Raw genomic sequence first — 19,667 nt, 5'->3', positions numbered from 1 at the left:
GCTTAACACAATTTAAAAGCCTTGTTAAGATTCAGGTGAACAGGTTTGAAACTGCACTGTAACCTAAAGAGAACCCTCTGGAGAGCCTTTGTTATAAACCGCCCAGCTAAAAGCTTTAATGTTAACACAGTTTTCAGTCGCATTAAACTGATACAATTGAAATCCAAACTTTTTGGCATAAAATGTCCAGGCATATCTACGGAGAGCAAAAATAAAGAGCCTGGCTACACAGGGCTGCTCAGGATCAGAATCATCCACAACAAAATCTGAAAAAAGTCTCATACATTGAAAAACCTTAACATGTTCCTGAAGCACAAACCTCTCAGTTCGATGAAGCTTTCTCATAGTTAAGAGCATCAGCTGGGAGGGTCGTGCTGCAGCTCTACCTCGTAAACAGGCAACAGGCCTGGATGGTGGATCTCAAAAAGTAAGAAGTTAGTATATGAGGTAAGTCAACTGCAATCAGGCTGTACACAGTTGGCATTGTTCCACTACTTTCTAAAAACACACAGTTGCATTTTGCAGGAATAATAAATATCTGAAGTCAGTGCATTTCAACCCCAAAATTACTGCTTTTATGAACAGCGATAAATCACTTTATTAAAGTAAAAAGTTAAAAAGGTGAGCAAACAAGTAAAACTAGATTTTCAATGTAGAGACTCCCAAAATACCATCCTGTATCTTAAGTTGTTCGAGTAAAGCAATAAGCACAGAATCCTACCGCTGACTCTGGACTCGTAACTTAGATCCAGCATTTGGTCTGTAGGCTGCTGATAGTCAGCAGCTCACAAGTTTTGAATAACCTAACCAACCCTTACCTTAGTTTGTCTATTCTTACAGCCCCAGTAACTGAAAGCACTGAAAAGAATATTATGCAGCATTTCAAGGAATATGCAAGGCATGAAAAGTTCCCTGTTGTCACATAAGTAACATGACAGAGTGACAGAGCACATCTCTACTTGGTGCGTTATGATTATTTCATAAAGATCTACAGGTTGAAACTTTTTAAAACACACTCTGCATTAAGGAAATATCTCTTCCTATGCTATTCAAGTGGGCGGTGAGGAAAGCATGTTAAGCTGTTGGAGGAAGATGACAACATTCACAAAATTACTGGACTAGAAACAAACGTGCACACACTTTTATTGTTTCCTGGAAGCATTCTTACATGCTGGCTTTGTTCTCTATAAAGCTAAGAGACAATGTGACCTCGCTGATCTCCCAAAGATATCGTGATTTTTTTCAGATGAATGAACAAATCAATTTCCTTTTAACAAAGAGGTAATTTAACTGGTCAGCACTCCTTCAAAGCAACACATTCATTTAAGGTCTAAACACAGAGTCCGGGAGATCATTGTGTGTCTAAAATGAGACAGACTCCCACAGCAAAACACAGTTTCTATACAATATTTCAGAAGTGTTTTACGACATTTCTGAGATGCAACTTTAGGAACTATTTAACTGTTTTGAGTCCAAGAAGCACACATCCCGTTTGCCAAGGCTGCGAGATCCCAGGATCTCACAAGAGCATCACTGCCACGAACTCGTCACTCAGGTAACCACAGAGACAAGAACCATCACCTGCACCTTACGCATGCCCCCAAATTAGCAGACTTGCAACTGCTGCAGTTCTGATAAAATATTTAATATACCCACGGGCAAAATTCTGACTCTGGCAAGGAAATGGCAAAAGATGTATTGGATCTAATCTAACATTAATTTACACTATTCTGTGATTAAACACGTATTTTTAACTTTTGCCAGAAAACCTATGCTGAAATATTGGGCTGTTTATTCCACTGCATACAAATTGTTTGAACATTTATATAAAGGCTACGGATAACAAATGTAATTATGGCACGTCACTTACAGTTTATATTTATGAAGATTATTCTTGACTCGAGTATAATTGCAATGAAACACAACGTTGTTGCACGACAAAGATTTTTGGTTTCAAGATTAATATCGAACCAAAGAAAACAGTGAGAAAGAAAGAGAATAAAGTTATTTAAAAAAAAAAAAAAAAAAAAGACAACCCTGAGTTTGAATCAGCTCTGCTGTTAACAAAATCAACATACCTAGTGACTGGCCTAGACACTGATGCAATACTAACGACTGCTGTTCTTAGTAGAATACTATAGTGACTTTCACTGTGTAAGGCAACGAGTGGAGGAAAGAGAAATACAAGTTGCCAGAGTCCCTCACTGTGCAAAATCTGACCCATTTGTCATCAAAACTACATGAAATGGATTGGAGTTACAGTGACTTAATGCTACAAAGATTTTCAAGAACCAGTCTAAAAAATGTATTTTGTTTTAGCCAAGTCATAAAATCTGTACGACTTTACTTGAAAAGATCTGCAGCTATTTACTTGGAGCTTCCAAATGAAGTAACTGTACAGACAGCGGGATGATAAAAAAGCTAACTGTGTTTGGTGGTTAGGAGAACTTTCTCTGTGACTGCTTCCCAGAGTCACACCAAAGCTAGGCAGAGAGGACAGGAGCAGCTCTGCCATTTCTCCTGTGCTCTCGCTAGCACCCAAAGAAAGGGGTGGGAAAAGAGGCAGGAGTAACAAGCCTGGCTGGATTGCCAGGAGGAAGAAAAATGAAGGAAATGAGGGAAAATAGTCTGCAGACTTGGAGGGTGGAAAGAAAAACAGAAAGGAGAAAGGACGCTAGGACATCTTTATCATCCATGGACCACTGCAATGGATGCTAAGTGAGGCAAAACAAATAGGTGTTCATTTAAACTGATGGACATAGGGGCACACAAGAGTAGGTGAATTATGGTTGTTCTGTAAAAACATTCCTTATTCTGGCATTTTTCATTTCTAAGAAATGACTGAGACCACGTAAGTCTCTTAAAATGATTTCTACTTTGTTGAAACTTTCTCAAGCAGTATGTGCCTACGCGACTTGCCAATAGAGTACTGCAGCCAGGACAATGAGGTTTCCTTCAGGAACAAAAAGAGAGCACGGAAGGAACTCAAGCTGACAGTAATCCTGCTGTAACCCTACTCAGTATTGTCGTGAGGGTTTTTGCTTATTTATCCTTTATAATTCAGCCAGAGCATGATTCTCAGTCATCTTTTTGAACACAACAAGTCAAAAAAGCGTCATCTAATTGTGAACTGTACTCTTGTATCTGCATCTGTTGTGTAAATGTACTCAATAACTACACACACTTTACATCTTTTGTAAGTTGTCCAAACTCAAACAGAGCATACTCTTACCATTATTCAGTTTTTCTGAAGCATACTGTTGTTTTTATGCCTCTGAAATGATTTAGAGCCATAGAAACTGCAGGACACTGTCTAAACAACTGAACGGAGTTGCCTCTTTCCACAGTTTATGACATTTGCGTTGTCCAGAACACTGAAGCACCATCACTTATTCACAGACTTCAAGCTTCTTCCAGTGAATTATTTTTCATAATTTCATTGCCAGAATATACATCCCAAACCCAGTGACGCAGAGAAGTGAGCTTTGCCCTTCGAATTAGCAAACTAGTTGCTCAAACTACTCTCCTTGAAGCATAAACAAACCATTAATATTATTACTTCTCTTGACAACTAAGCTTAAGAAAAATGCATGTTACACTGTGCTTTAAAATTAGTATTTATTTTAAATATTTGAGCCATAAGCAAAAAAAAACCCAGATGTTCTATGGCAGAAATAAAATTATTTTAATTTCACTTTCTCTATATTCTTCTCGTAGCCAAGATTGCCGAAGCTTGGATTGTTGGACGTTGAGTTTTCCTCTCCTTCCTTCCTGGCACACACTTTAGTTCACATGCACAGAGAACCTTAGTGAATGCAGACCCCACTCTTTTCTTAGCATTCTTTTAAAAGTCCTGATAGATTTGTCCTACAAAACTGTGTTACAGTCTTCCTTAAACAGCAAAACTTTGACATAGAACCTGTTTTTTTTAATTCTAAACCACAACATTCAAGTTACCAGATCCTTACATCTTGTTCCTACTGGAACATTTCACTACTGCATCCACTGTTTCAATTTCTTATTGCTCCTGAAAACAAAAACCTCTCTGTTTGTGCAGAAATGTGTCATAACAATAAAAGAGCATCTGTGCACCCATAAATCCAACTGCATTTATACTGATTAATGCTAACTGGTTTGCAGTAGGTTTTCATCTTAAATTATTGCAATAGAAAGTAGATACTGTAGAAAGGCAGGAAAGGTTTTGTTTTATTGGTTTAGCACGCCGGCAACATCATACCATGCTTCACTAAGCAGCCTATATAATCAAATTGTTCTTCCTTCAGCCAAAGTCTTTTAAAAAATCACTTCCTCCCCAGTGCAGTAATTTAACAGCAACTTCCATGAGTTTGGATTAAAGGACATCAAGGCATCTCTTTAGACACCATCCTACAGTTGCTGTAAAAGCCAAGAGAAGGCAGAAGGCAGGCACGAAGGCTGCTCAAAGGTACCCAGGGCAGCGTGAAGATACAATCTTGACCAAATGTAATGATCTGAAAAAGTATCAAATCAATTGAATGTTTGACCAAGGTAAAAGGCTACACAGCACAGCAACAGATAAGATGTACAGCAACAATTTCTGGAAGAAAACTACTGCCCACGAATTACATGAAAGAATCCAAGATTTTTCACAGAAGAAAGAACCAGCTCTCAGATACTGATAAACGAAGGCTCCTTGAGTACAGAAAGGTCTCCTGTCACTGTGCTTGCCAAGATCAAGATTTACGTACCAAGAAAGGGTCAGGATGGTGCTGATCTTCCAGTGGAATCCCAGATATCTTCTCCAGGGGGATTCTCTGGATCTAACACCAGAATGAGTTAAAAAGATGCTGCAGACCTGCAGGAATTGTGTTCCTCAGTTTCAGGTACTTTCTTCTAAATACTAAATTGAAACCATTTTCCTGGATCAACATCTCAGAAGTTGATACAACTCAGTATCTTCCTGACAGCACTCAGTCCTACATGTCACAGAAGAAGTTGTAAAAAGCTTAATTAGCTTTTTTTGTTAGCAATCTGCTAAGAGAAGAAATGTCTTTAGTCCAACAATTAAGAGATGGACCATGTCCTGAAATGAGGATTCTTCATCCTACAGATTTACTCATGAATGTTCTTATTGTCTGCATCACAATGTCCAATGCTGCAGAAATTATAATAGATTCTTGGAGCCAATGTGTTCTTGAGATAATGAGTTCAATTGATATTCAATGTGGAAACCTGATTACCTGATTTTTACAGCCAACTAAGAAATTAAAAACTTTAACGAGCTTTTTGTAGCTACATTACTAAGTTTAAAAAATATATGATTTACAAAATTATTAGACACGCCATTAAAAAAATAAAAGATTTGAAGGTACTATAACAGAAATTAAAAATTACCGTAGGTCTGACAAAGACTGGTAAGAGTCCTTTGCAGTTTTGGAACTTGTTTCACACTGTTTGAAAAAAAATCCTCAAAAATAAAAGCAAACTTTGCTAAGGAATAAATATCCAGAATTCTAAATAGAAGAAAAACTAGTTTATTCCTACCTTAAAATAATCCTATCTCTAACAGCAATACTATTTCAAGACATTAGCTTAAAGCAAGCTGAAGATGATTTTATTTATGAATACTATTAATGACAACTAGACTAATCCTTCAATTCCAACAATCTCATTTATTTTCTACTGCTTAGATGTCAACATTTTATTGACCAACACATTTTATTGCATGGCTTTCATGAAACAGCATTATGTTTGCATTGCAGCAAAATTTCTATTGGTTTTCCATATGAATATTCTTCAAAAATATGAAACCAAACAGAAGATGTATAACATTAGTTAAGAGTTTTCCGTTACCAACGTATGCGTTTTTCTTTCCAAATATTAAAAACATAGTTGTAATAATGGCTGTACCGGATCAGACACTTCTCATCTAGTATCTTGTCCCAGAAAGTTGCCAGCAGAATACACTACCGAAAAGTATAAAAACTGGGCAAGCATGAACTGGTATTTTTTTTCTGCAATACTCTCCCAGTCTTCTGCAATTTAGCACTTGATGAATGCATAAGCCAGATGTGCTGTGTCTATATTAATAAGCTGCAGTGCATTTTTCTTCCATTAATTTGTTGAAAAAGTCCCTGAAACCATGGAAATTTTTACCAGTCACAGCATCCTGAAATTTCACAGCTTAACCATTCATTGTGAAGAAACGTCTTTCTGTTTTTAACCTGACACTTGTTAAATTTCATTTTCACTGTCTACAAGAACTGAGAGGTAGACAGCAAAAAAATCTTCCCGTACTTACTCTCTCCACTTGTGATTTTAGAGCTTGCTATTACATCGCCTGCTACAAGTGATCAACCTGTCATATCAACCTTTTTAGAGGCTACTCTTACAGATCGATTAATCCTAATTCTTATGGAATGGATTCCGTGCGACTTTTACGGTCCTTTCTGCTGTTTCTGATCTTTTCTCAATGCAACTAAAATGTTTTTGGGTTAGGAGACCAGAAGCTGTATACAACATGCAAAATGCATGGACTTACACGGTGGTGGCATGATCTGTACTCTTTCAGCATGTGATTTCCTTTTTGGGCTCGTACTAAGCATTGAGCTGATTTTCCTCAGAGATATTTATTACAACTTCAAGATCTGGTTCTTGAGTGGTAATCTTTAAGATAACCACTTTGTATATAAATTTAGATTTTTTTTTCCAACCGTGTGAATCTTTCACATTTGCCTATACTGAATTTCACGTACTAAATTTTTACTATTCTGACTAATGAGATTATTTTACGGTTGTCATTGTTTGTAGCATTGTCTAGAGAATAGAGTCTTACCACTTCCCATCTTTTCCAGATCACTTATCCGTACATTAAACAGCTTACCACTGATCTATTTGGGACTCTGTCAAGAACCTTCAGCCACTGTGAAGACTGCCTATTTATTCCTATCTTTTAACCAGCTACTTCTCCATGGAAAGGACCCTCCGTCTTTCATAGAATCACAGAATGGTTTGGGTTGATCCTTAAAGATCACCCAGTCTCCAACCCCCTGCCATGGGCAGGGACACCTCCCACTAGAGGCAGGTTGCTCCAAGCCCCATCCAGCCTTGCCTGGAACACTTCCTCACAGCTATTTGAATTCTTTAAGACTTTTAAGCAAGGAACCATGTCAAATGTCTTTCGGAAATCCAACTGGAGAATAACAACCACATTGTTAACTTTTTCAAAGGATTTTGCGAAGTTTGTGGGACCTGACTTTCCTTTACGATGATTGCCGGCTGTTCCTCAGGATGTCGTACTTGTCCATGTGTCTGCTAATTTGGTCAACTATCACATCATTTCTACTAATACCCCAGGTACAGATGTCAGGCTTACACATCTGCTGCTCCACGCCTGCCTTGGAATCTTTTAAAATTGCCATCACTTTAACTAACCTCCAGTAATCCAGCACTGAGGTAGCTTTTAGGAGAGAGTTTAAATGTGACAAAATGTAGTTTTTTGCACAATTTTAATTACATCAAGTATACCAAAGAAAACCATATTCATACTGAGAAAAATAACCCGAAACGGAGTCTACACAGCTTTTCCACAAGAGCTAAGACAGATTGACAGTTCTGAGATCAGTCCTACAAAATTAGACCCTAGCTCTTATCATCACATAAGTACATCGCACTTTGGCAAACGACACATTATGAAGAGAGGGTGTCTACGCCAATCTCCTTTTACCTTGCTTGATTCAGCCAGAACACAGGAAATCTGTAAAGCCTATCTTTGAGGCTTATTTCTTAAGATGAAAGAGTGGCAGTCTGTCTTTTAACAATGTTGAATTTCTTTAGACTTCCCCCCCCACCTGCTCATGAAAGACTTATCTCATTGAGAGATGCTGAATTATCAAGGAAATATTGTAGCCAGACGTACGACAAACAATGCAAACTGCTAAGAGAGGAAATTTAGCAGACTGTGTTTGTTGTAAAGCAGGTGTATGAAGAAGGATATCAGACAGTAACAAGATGTCCCAGGAGTCCTCAGAGAGGAAGCTACCTACTGGGGAACAACCAGGAATACAGTAATGTCCCACACCGGCAGAGGAAGCTGACAGATACAAGGCGGTACAGTATTACTGAGGAAAATCTTACTCTGGGAAGGTGGTATAAGCCACCTCAACGCCCTTCTACATACACCATACCTCCTACATACAGTGACCACAGAGCACTAAGCAATGGATTTCAGATACTCTCACTGGGGCACCAGATGAAAGAGGAAAGCACAAGCTGCCTAGCGTGTTTTTTCTCCTCCTCTCATGTTTATGGTATCACATACTCAGGCCTTGCTTCTCCTTACTACTCTACTCCACAGCAACAACAAATACAAGGAAACTTGCCAAAAAACTGCCCCTCTCTCCAGAACTTCCTGCTCTCCTGTCGCCTGTAAACCTTGCCACTCCTCTTACCACTCTTCTCCACATCTTGTTTGCTGGAGAAGAACAAGGAGGCACCTCCTCATCGGGCCAAAGCAAATCTGAAATATTTTACTGGAGGCTTCCCAATACATAGGAGAAAATTCCTCTCTGCAGAAACAGATTTAAGCATTCAACAGTAATTATACAGCCTAATATACCAGCCAGGAAATACTTTACTTTTTATCCTTTAAACCAGAACACTACAATCTAAAAAGGGAATCATTATAAAAAGATTTAGATTGTAATGTGACTGTTATGCTGAATCTCCGTGTAAGTAGATCACCTGAGGTAACCGATGTAAGCCTGTCTGGGATCAGATTGCTAACGATCATACAGTACTCAGTACTGCCTTTTTTTTGTCCCCAGCACTAGCCTTTGGCTTGCTACCCTGTAGCCAAGATCATCACATGCTCACCCACTAATTTGTCTTTGTGGACTGCCTCTTTTTGCAGCCAGGTGCTGTGCCAGGAAGCACATATTCTGAAAAGCAGCATTCACTGGATTCATATACCCTTTGCTTCTAATACTGCTTGCCCTCGAGCCCATCTATTATCAGAATATACTACGTGGAGTTAACACAGCGCAGGCTCTGTTCATTACTGACTCTGCTGGTTGCACATCTCCTCCACGCGCTTCCCAGGGCCGCGAGGAATGGACGATCGACCATGCAGGCACAGCTAGCTTGACGGTGGATTTGTACTTCTGGTCAGCGGAAGTGACTTCTAGGACCTCCAGGTCACCTATTTGCTGCTACGTTAAACACAGAGGTCCCACAGCAGAGAAAGATCCAGGTCACCCTCCTGATCTGGGAGGTGTCAGTGATACTGCGCAGGAGGTTCCTCGCCAAGGCTATTTCTGAACGCCGCTCACCGAGAAAGTCACAGAGGACATCTGCACGTGGGTTCCCCCAACGTGCTGGTGCTGCGGGCAGGACAGACGTCCCATGCTGCCACCCTCACAGCCAGGCACAGCCTCATGCAAGGGAAGCCCTCGATGTCTGCCAAACGTGGCTGCAGAGCAGACCCCACAGCCAAAGGAGGCGCGCGGCCTCCCCTCCGAGCTACCTGAGGCGATGCGACCGGGCCTGCTCCTGCGAAAGAGCAGCTTCCCAACATCAGTCACGTCACCCTGCCGCCCTTTTGGCTTGACCAGCCTATTCGCCTTCCTCTAAAGGCTGGCAAAGCTGTCCTTAAGCAACCTGATCTGGTGCTAGGAAAAATTCAGTTATCGATCCAGCATTTGCTAGGTTCAGGTAGAACTGGTATTTGGCTGTGTGAAAGTGAGACAGAAACACACTGCGGTAAGGCTCAAGAATGTAGAGCTTGTTAGAAGAAGAATCCTACTGCCAGTTTTATTCCCCACATCTGTGGGAGCAAAAGCAAGCAGGGGGAGATGAGGCGTTGGCCAAGGGGAACCAGCTGTGCTAGCTTCAGCAGCTCTCAGAGTTGCGATGCTCAGGAATCCCTCGGTGATTACTGTAAGAAAAACCTGCTACAGTGCTAAAGTAACACACTGGTTCTCCCTGCTCCTGAAGTAAAAGGGACCACACGAGACAAAAAAAAAATCAAATAAAATCATATTTCTTTTCCCCTACACTTCGTGTTCCTGTCTTGGGTAGTTCTTCTCTCCCCTGTCCAATTCCCTGTTACAGCTGCCCAGATCGATGTACGACCTCTCCCAGGCTTCCCTGAAAGCTTCAGAAATTATAAAGTCATTTTTATTGTCATTATGAAGCCTGCATTTAGCAAGCCTCCATTATCTTTTTATGATGCTAATGTCGCTTGAGAAACTTAGACCGTAGTTTCTAAAGTGGTTTTAATTGACACCAGAGCTGATCTTGCCCTTTCTGTTTCTGGTCCAGCCTTTCTATTCACCCATATTCCCACACTTTCCCTAGTTTTGTACTGGCATGTGCCTTTGGAACCGCACAGAGAAGCAGAACAGTAACTCAGAGCAGTTCTCTGGTTTTGATTTTCTTCCTAGATGCTGATGGCCCAAAGGGCCAGACCACGGCAGCAGTTATAGGGCGGCAGGGTTACTTATACCAGTGCGCACTGCAAAAAAATGGAGTGCTTTCAAAACAGTGTTGATTCAAACTGAAGCGCAGACAGAAGCAGAAACACCAGTGGAGTGCGAACTGTGCAAAACCAACAGTAGGTCTGAGTGCTGGACGCAGGGCAGGAATACACCAGCCCCACTGTAGCGATCAAAGCAAATTTTCAGGAAATTTCTCTCGCAGCCCAGCATTATTTCATCAGCTGTGAGACCCAGACAGCGGCAGTGCCTTCAGAAGGGACGGCGCGTAGAGCACGAGCTGAAGGATGTGGCTGTTGGAGTGGGAAACTGCAGACACAGAGCAGGCGTCACGGCACCAGAGGCAGCACTTGCTGCTGTGCCCAAGCTTGGCAGCACCCACACTGAGCCAGGAACAAAGCATTATTGGGGTACAGGCTCCCACAGAACCACTGACACAGCAGCCACTCCAGACCTTTCCAATACCTCAGCAGAACTGGTACCTGCCTCTGGGGCCAGCTGTAATCTCACTGTGCAAAACAAGGGATGACGGTCAATAGCAGCAGCAGATGCTGTTCCATCGCCTGGCCCTAGGCAAGTGAAACCTAGATGGAAATACAACTAAAATAAGTGTCCAACAGGCAGGGAAGGCATGCAGCTAAGCATGCACTTACTGGAGGGCAAACACATCCAAGTCAGAAAGCAGGAGTGGGGCAAGAAGGCCCTGGGGAGAAGTGTTTGCTGCAGCTGCCAGAGGCCCAGCAGGGGCCCAGCAGGGCTCTGGTGAGAACAAGCTCTACCAACCTGGCTGAACAAACACAACCTTAAAGAGTGAGAAGAAAAGAAAGTCTAACATAGCCCCTGTCCACTTGCATTAGGAATGGGTAATGTTTAACACCAGACAGCAATCCCTTCTGTCCCTCGCATACTGCATACACTGTCAGACCATATTTTATTAGAGATTTATAACATGCTTGGGCACAACCCATGGATATGATTTTCAAATGCTGGTGGAGGTGCAGAAACAGAGGTATCTATCAATAGGGCCTACATATTTACTAGAGGATTTTAGTCTTAAGGTCTTCTGAAAATTCCAGACACAAATAGCTTTAAAAATCCAGCCTAGTGTCACCCTAGATACAACACCCTGCATAGCAAGAAGCATGTTCCAGTTGTGTTAAATTGCTCTCTAGAAGATTCAGAAGGGGGAAAATAGCAATAGACAAGAAGTGAAAGAAGTAGAACACCATTTGTATTATAGTAAAAGCAAATGGGTCCTCTGAAACAAAAAGCCTAACAGCTTGAGGAACAGCCACGATGAACAATATCCAGTAACAAAAATACCCATCTAAAAAGAGGTGAAATAGTTAAAAAAAGACTGCCTTTTCACATGGTGGTTTGTACGAAAACTTCTTTAATACTGGGTAGTCTACAGCCTGTTGGAGGATGCGTTGTGTTGCAGCAGAACAGAGTGAGGCTTCAATTTTAAGAATGCAACATATTTTAATACAAAGAGAAATAATTCTTCATTAGAGGTATCCTTGGCTGCAGGGAATCAGGGCCACACCACTTCCTGTGTGCCCCTAGTTACAGATGCTTGGATACGATGTTTGGCTGCTGGGTGAGCAGTTTGCAAAGGACGGGAGGAATCAAACAACTCCAGTAAGCAGACAGGCAGTCCTGGGGAAAGTAAAGCATACAACAGCTAAAGCAAGGCGTGATTTGGGGTAGGCTTTCTGTCTTCAGGAATGCGACAAGATTTATTTTCACAGTAAGCCATGGGTAATGTGGAATATTTTTTTGTTCAAAGTTCATACTGAGGTTTTAAAGTTTCAGAAAGAAGCTTTTTCCCAACTCCATTTAGCACTGATCCAGTCTGCTTTTATCTGAACGTCATTATTACTCTGAAGAAGCTAAAAGACATCCAGAAAATAGTGTCTTGTTTTCTTAGAAACCATGTAATTCATACAGAAGTTACAACCAGGAAATCCATGATTTGGGGATTCTGAATTTCCTCCCTAACAAAGATAAATTATTTTGATACTCATGAATAGCTGCTACAATTGGGATCCTATGTATATCTGCAAAAAAATAAAGGACATGGTTGTTAGTAACTCTTTAAGGCTACCCTAACACCACAAGCTGCAAAACTGAAGTGAACGCAATACACTTTTAAGACTTGTGACTAATTTAAGGAGAACCTTTACTCATTCTCTTCCTAGAGACCCATATGACTAGGTAAACCAGAACTGGTGGGTGGGGGGAGTTAACCAGTCACCTCCTTAAAGATTCATTTTAAAAACTCGTTTTCCTTACTGATTCCTCACTCATACATAGAATAGACATACATACAGAAAAGTCAATGTGATTTCTGAATTGAGCTCAGCTAAACTGAACTTAAAGGGTATTCCTACGAAACAAAGGCCAAATCAGCAGGCACTACGTAGTGCCTTTACAATAAAATTATGTGGCAGTTTTACTCAGGTTTAGTTTACATTTTAATAACATGCAGGGTAACAGAGTCCAAAACTTTCATGTTATCTTCTTTTATTTAAACATCACAACAAATAATTCTAGATTAGAACATGCTGTCTAACTCCCATTCCAGCCAAATGAATTTAACTTTCTATTCTGTTATTAAGCAAATGGGTATAAACCTCAGGCTGCTTTGCTTATGAGAGGGCATATTTCATTAGTGACATGTGATATCCAAAGCTATAAACTAATAACTTCAAACCTTTGACTATACAAAATTCAGGTTTCCTTAAAGGACACATTTTGAACTTTATAGTCAAATTTACTTGAGTTAATCATATTGTTCTCTCCTACAAAGCTCCACAGCCCTCTGGGTCACGCATGTCAGCTGGGCTAGGACCAGTTGCAAGCAGAGAAAACAGTCGGTTGTGCAACCACACCATCTGATACGAGCAGGCACTTATATTAATTGGTGCCAGTGGGCAGTCAGAACACCAGAGCCAATAACCCATGCTACCTTGCACAACAGCATGCGCCAGAAGCTATATCTTTTTATACAGGAATGCACAGAAATCCACAAGACAGTCAACAACGTGTATATATACATGCACCGTTTGCAGTAGATGCCTCAAAACTATGAGTGACACCTTCAGAAAACTGACTATATTCCCCTTAGCCTTCTCTGAGCACTGAAGACAGCCAGCTCTCCCCACTTCTCTTTTACATTATGTGCTCCTGTTGCCTAATCACGTCGGTCACCTTCCTATGGACCTGCTCTCCTACACTGGGGAGCCCCAAAGCAGACACTGTTTCGGATGCAGTCACACTAACGCCAAGCAGACAGAAATAATCTCTTCACTCAGCTCCCAACTTCGTTCTCCCCAAGTAAAGGCACTCTGCTGACTCATGCTCAACTTGGTGTCCACCAGGAAAGCAACGTTATTTGCTTCAAAGTTGCTTCCCAGCCATGGGTTCCCAGCCTCTGCTATTTCACAGGGTTATTCTGTTTTAATTTTCAGACTCTGTTGAACTTCACGAGGCTTTTGCCCGGCCATTTCCTCACCTGCCCTGCAGCACACGCAACTCTGTGTCACCCAGCAGCCTGCTGAGGGTGCGTTCCATCGCATCATCCAGGCCATTAACAACGATTACAAATGCAAAACTGTACTATTTCATCTGACAAATACTAATTATTCCGTCCTGAACAAGGTAAAGGACTTCCAAGTAGTTACATTTTAACTAATGAACAGGTTGGTAACTATGAGATTACAAAGAACTCCAATTCACTAACCACCAAACAAAGCCTCTTTCATTGTCCACAGCTTGGTTTTGTTGTTTTTGTTTTAAAACATGCAGTTCACTTGGGATTTTTTGTTTTTTAAACATACAGTTTGCACTTGGTGGCTCACTGAAATGGCTCCAATTGCAGATATCCTCTCCAATGTCCTTCTAAACTAAGTACCTAAAGTATCTGTGACAATGACTTTCCAGAAGTCAGGGAAAAGGCCCTAAATTGAGAGCCACCGTACAGTTGTACTGCAACGGGTAATGCCTCAGCGCACATGCCTCCATGCACAAGCTTTTACAGAACCAAGTAACTCCAGTTCGTTCACAAAGGACGCTTTATCTTAGAGCTGTATACAACTTACAGTGCTGCACAGACCTGCAATGCTTGATAATTCTGTAGTGTATAATTCTGGTAATTCTGTAGTGTAACTACTTCTGGAGAATAGAGGTGCCTTCCCTTCTGAAGGACCACACGTTCTGCTGTCACGAGACCTGCTATATAACTCTCTCAAGAGCTGAGCTTTAAAACATCAAAACTCTCACCTTACGGTTAGAGATAATGGTTCCATCAGTCCGTAAGTTCCTAAAACTGTTCAAGCATATAAACTGCATTATTAGCACAGCTGGAACTTTGGAAACAGTTTAATAGCTGTACACTTCTGCAGTTTCTCCAAGATACTGATAAAATTCGCCATTTTGATAGAGCGACACCACATCTTCTGGGCTCTACTCTGCCAGGACATTTCTACGTACCTATCTGGAGTCCTTTCACCTAATAGAGAGTTAACTGGAGATTAATATTTCCTTGTCTCCCAGCTGCTTAGTGAAATAAAACTGCAGAGCCACCTGGATTTAACAACAACAAAAAAATCCTGAAAAAGTAACAATTCTGCAAATCTACACACAGGCAAGGAAAAGGAATTAAGAAAAATGAATCCTCCAAAGGAAAATTATATTGCCATAGAATTTTGAGGTTGCTACTGTTGAAACTAAGTCCCAATGTACATACAGCCTTACATATATCAAATTTTATATTTTACTCATACAATACCTAATAAAAATATAACAAAAACACACAATGGGATACTTCAGCAATACAGCACAAATACCAAACTGAGTATCAGTACAGAGAAGAGTTCACTAATAAATTACAACTGCCCTAAAATCCCTGTTCTTCAGTCTATGATTTTTTTTGACAATCACTTAAGACAGAACCAGTATTTAATATAATGGCAGTGCAAAAAAAAAAAAAGTATACACCATGATTATTTTTCACCATTTTTTCAGCAATTTCTGCACAAGAAATATTACAATATTTGTCATTATCTGTGTTTCATCTGTACATTCTAAAAAATATACAACTGCTTTTTAACACAGTAAGATTGAGTTTCTACACAACAGCTTTGATATAAATGTACCATTTCAAGCTTTGCCTTCAAAATTCCTTTTGGAAGTCCATTTAGCAGTGAGTGAATGGTAAACACAGCTCAAACTAACAAGTGTAACAAACACAATTTTCTCCACTAAGTTATTTCATTTCTAGTAATTCCAGATTGGGATCAAAACCAGCTGCACACGAACAGGACATGGTGTTCCTACAGCCACTTAATGTATCCACTATACGGATGAGCAGGGCCTGATTTTACAGCAAAACTATACTTACAAGCTAGAAAAATCTAATTCTTTTCTATGTTGAATTCCAATAAATATGTCATTAGTATATGCACAGTTAACATTATACGTTAACTTTAAGTGTATTTTCCCAGTAACAGATCTGAAACCTCTAAAGTTGTATCTTCCTCAAAGCGTCTTTCACTTCAAAAAAGGTCACTAAAACTCCTATAGGATAGGACTTTTTTTTTCAAGTCAGGACATTACGATAATTATCACAGAATTAAACCGAAAAAAGAATTTTCACTCTTAGCCATAATCATTCTTTTACCGCTTTTGAACTGAGTTATCTCACAGGTTACCTCTAGCTGACATCACCTATCAGAGAGGGATTTAGAATCAAACCAAGTCCAAACAAAATGGTGTTTTGCTTTACACAACCTTGAATTCTATGTGAATTACAGATGCACCTTAATTCAGGTTGGTAGTCACATACACTAATAAAATGAAGTCAAGTGGGTAAGTTTGTATGTTACAGCTTTGCCTCACAGTCTAAGACTACGTGCCTCCCTTTACATTTGCATCCACCATGAACCGTTTATAATTTCTCTTTGTGCAGAAGCGCCAGTTCACTGATACTAGTCAAAAAAAAAACCCCTCAACACAACAGAATGAAGGTGCCATACATAAAAAGGTGTCACCCACCCAATTAGCTTCACGAGAGAGAGTCATCAGGTGAGAACAACAGCACGCACCAGCCCCTACCACAGCAGATGATGCTGGAGACAATCACGGCTCCATAAAAACACTCTGCAGGAGCACGACAGAGCCATGCACCACATCAGAAGCCATTCACGCTGTCAACAGAAGAAACTGACCTTTGCTTCGAGAGGTCTAGGACAATAAAGAACAACGCAATAATAGGAAAAATAATGTGAAAAGATGGACAGAAGAAAATCAAGGAAAATAAGGAAAAATAGTCAAAAGAAACCACACAAATAAATACAGGGGATACACCAACACAACACGAAGGTAGAACAGCTACTACAAGATGCGGCAGAAACATTGCATGGAAAAGAAATAACACAAACTTCAACAGCAGCAGCTATTATGTTCAAGGATATAAACAAACTTCTTACTACAAATTATACTTCTGTTAACTTGCCATAGGCAGAAAATGATTTAAATGTAAGTTTCAAGAGCATTATCTTAAGAAAAAAATTGCCTCCATGAAATGTGTTTTAGGACTTTTAGTTAATCCTGAATTTGAAAATAAGCAATGGACTTTTTCTTTAGGATTTATCATCTTCCTCTCTCTGATATTGGCTCCTGGAAAAACAAACAAACAAAAAGCCAGCAACAAAACACTTGTATTTTAGAACCTACTCCACATTTCACAAAATTAGCCCCAAATTAGAAAGATTTCTTAAAGTAGGGGGTATCCAAGCCGTGGCTTACTTGGTTGCTTAATTCAGAAAGTAAGGCACAACCAACTGGTCTGAGAGCAAAACAACTCTCTTCTGGTTACTTTGGTTTTCAAAGCTTACTGTCTAGTTACTAAAAAATTGAGATATATAAACTGACTTGTATTGCATACAGTCTTGCAGATGGTCCAGAAATCAATTATTCTTGATCTTTTCCTCTAACTAAAGCTATGTGTTTTTTTCAGAACACTAAAACGTCAAAGGGTTATGTCTTTGCATTTGACCATCAACTGTAAATACAAATTCAGATCATTCCAAACCTGCAACTTACTCCAAATACCACAGTGACTTGGAAATGCCTAGACTGTATTTTTCACTGCAGCCTTTATTATAAAGCAAGGACTAAGTGGTTCACAGCAGTTTAAAAATACTCCCTTAAAATGAATATACACCATTTGGCCACCATCTGACAGCCCTTATTCCACGGACTTTTTGGTGAGTGCTGTACTTCTGAAAGTCTTTTTGCTTTATTTACTCATATGTTTCTAGAGTGCTATTTTCACAATGAAAGTCCACGTCAAAATTGAAAACCTCTTTCTGTTGTTATTAAAGAAGGGAAAATCCCCAAGAAATTTAATAAAGTTTTTTTTGCCAGTACAGAAGCCTGTACGTAAGAACTGTTTTATACCTAACCTTACTCCTAGAGAATTTGCTTCAGTTTGAAACAAAGCCTCTCAGCTTTCTTGTCAGGAAAGGGCTGGACAAGAAAAGTTACCGAGGAACTTGACAGGCGCTGTTGTGCAGCTGCTCCGGAAAGCCTCCCCAGCTGGGAAGGATCTCAGGCATTCAGCACAGAGGTCCTCCTATTTCACTGTAGTAATCCATTTACAACCTGTTATTGTATTTTTACTCCAATTATCCTTTAACATTCAAAGTCCAGCATTAATGTGCTTTAAAATACAAACCAAAGCAAAACCACTATATCAAAATCTCTCTTGAGCAACATCAACAAAATATGTTAGAGAAAATTCAAGGATAATAGCATTACTAAAAATTTGTTCTAGGTCAAAAGAAGCATTTGTCTTAGCTAAAAATACTTATATGGCAATTCTCTTGTTTGCAAAACAGGAGAGCTAAGGATATAAATATACATGAATTTGAAATTTTAATCTTTATACTGCATGTTCGCAAGTTCTGATAATTATTTTTCATTACTGAAAACAAGAGCACCAGAATAGAGTTTGAAATAGCAAAGGACTCCCTCAGACCACCTCTGGACACCAGTAGGAGAAAACCCCAGCTGCCTGTACATAGTCACTTGTTTCTCGTTGCTTTCATAGTTCGTTTTAAAGTACAGGAGTCTAAAAACAAAGAAGCAGAAAGCAAGGACTGTATTGTTAAAAGTGCATGAATGGTAAAGGAAATTTGGAAAACCTTAAAAAAAGAGTAACTATTATCTATTCTTCCCCACTTTGACTCTGGACTAATTAACTGAAGATACTCAGCTACCACTGTACTTACTTGTATAGCACTCCGCCCTGACTACTCTTTGGAATAAGACATAAATAGACACACACACACATATAAACACAAATTAAGACAGGTTGGAATGCAAAACATACTGTTTTACTGATACTGAAGAACACAACGTAATAATCCTCCAAGGAAAATGGCAAACAGACTATTTTTACTAGTTTCACTTTAAATCTGGAAGATGTTTAGAGGTTCTGAAGAAAACTAGTAGTTTAAGCATTAGGTAGACTGCTTGGACTTAAACTGTTAATGCGATGTAATCTTGCATGAAATATTCTGTGCCCCCCAAAATTACATGTATATGTAATTCACTTGCAGTGTATTTGGGAGGGAGAAGGGAAGCAGTAAAAATCTTGTCCGATGATGACAGCTTTCAGAACATAACCTTCTCTGTCATTTTGAACGTTTCACAATTTCTACAGGTCTGCTCTTCAAGCAGAACAGAAGATCTCTCTTTGCTATCTATCATCAATTACTGTACAGTAGCAGCATTAGAAACATAACTGGTTCAGCACACACATGTGTAAACTCCAGACTTCCAGTCTGTCTGTTCACTGGTAAGGAGTCACCTTAGCAAAGGTGACAAAATTCCAACAATCACAACACCAGAAAGCAACTTTGAGAATTCAGATTTCAAGATGAAGTTAATTTACCACTCAGGCAACGGAGACTACGTGAAATGTAAACAGCAAATTTGGAAAAGAAAACCAACCAAACAAAAAACAAACAGAAAAAATCACATACATACAAAACCACAAAACAAACAAAATAATTTAAAAGAAAAAAATCACCACAAACCCTGCTAGCCAAACTAGTCAACAACCGATAAACAAAGCTCTATAACTGAAACAACAACAACAAAAATTAATTCAGTGCTAATCAATCA

At 39.7% G+C, this 19,667-nt stretch overlaps 1 protein-coding gene across 4 annotated transcripts in view; it reads right to left on the bottom strand.

Moving 5' to 3' along the window:
• The window catches only part of ANKIB1 (ankyrin repeat and IBR domain containing 1), a 95,683-nt gene that overhangs the window by 74,017 nt on the left and 1,999 nt on the right, over positions 1-19,667 (bottom strand). The gene's annotated exons all lie outside the window — the stretch shown is intronic.

The sequence above is a fragment of the Anser brachyrhynchus genome (assembly GCF_964034855.1).
Source record: "Anser brachyrhynchus genome assembly, chromosome: 2".
In the NCBI taxonomy this organism is placed as follows: domain Eukaryota; kingdom Metazoa; phylum Chordata; class Aves; order Anseriformes; family Anatidae; genus Anser; species Anser brachyrhynchus.
Note: the sequence above shows the minus strand (reverse complement) of the source record. Positions and strands in the feature narration are given on the sequence as shown.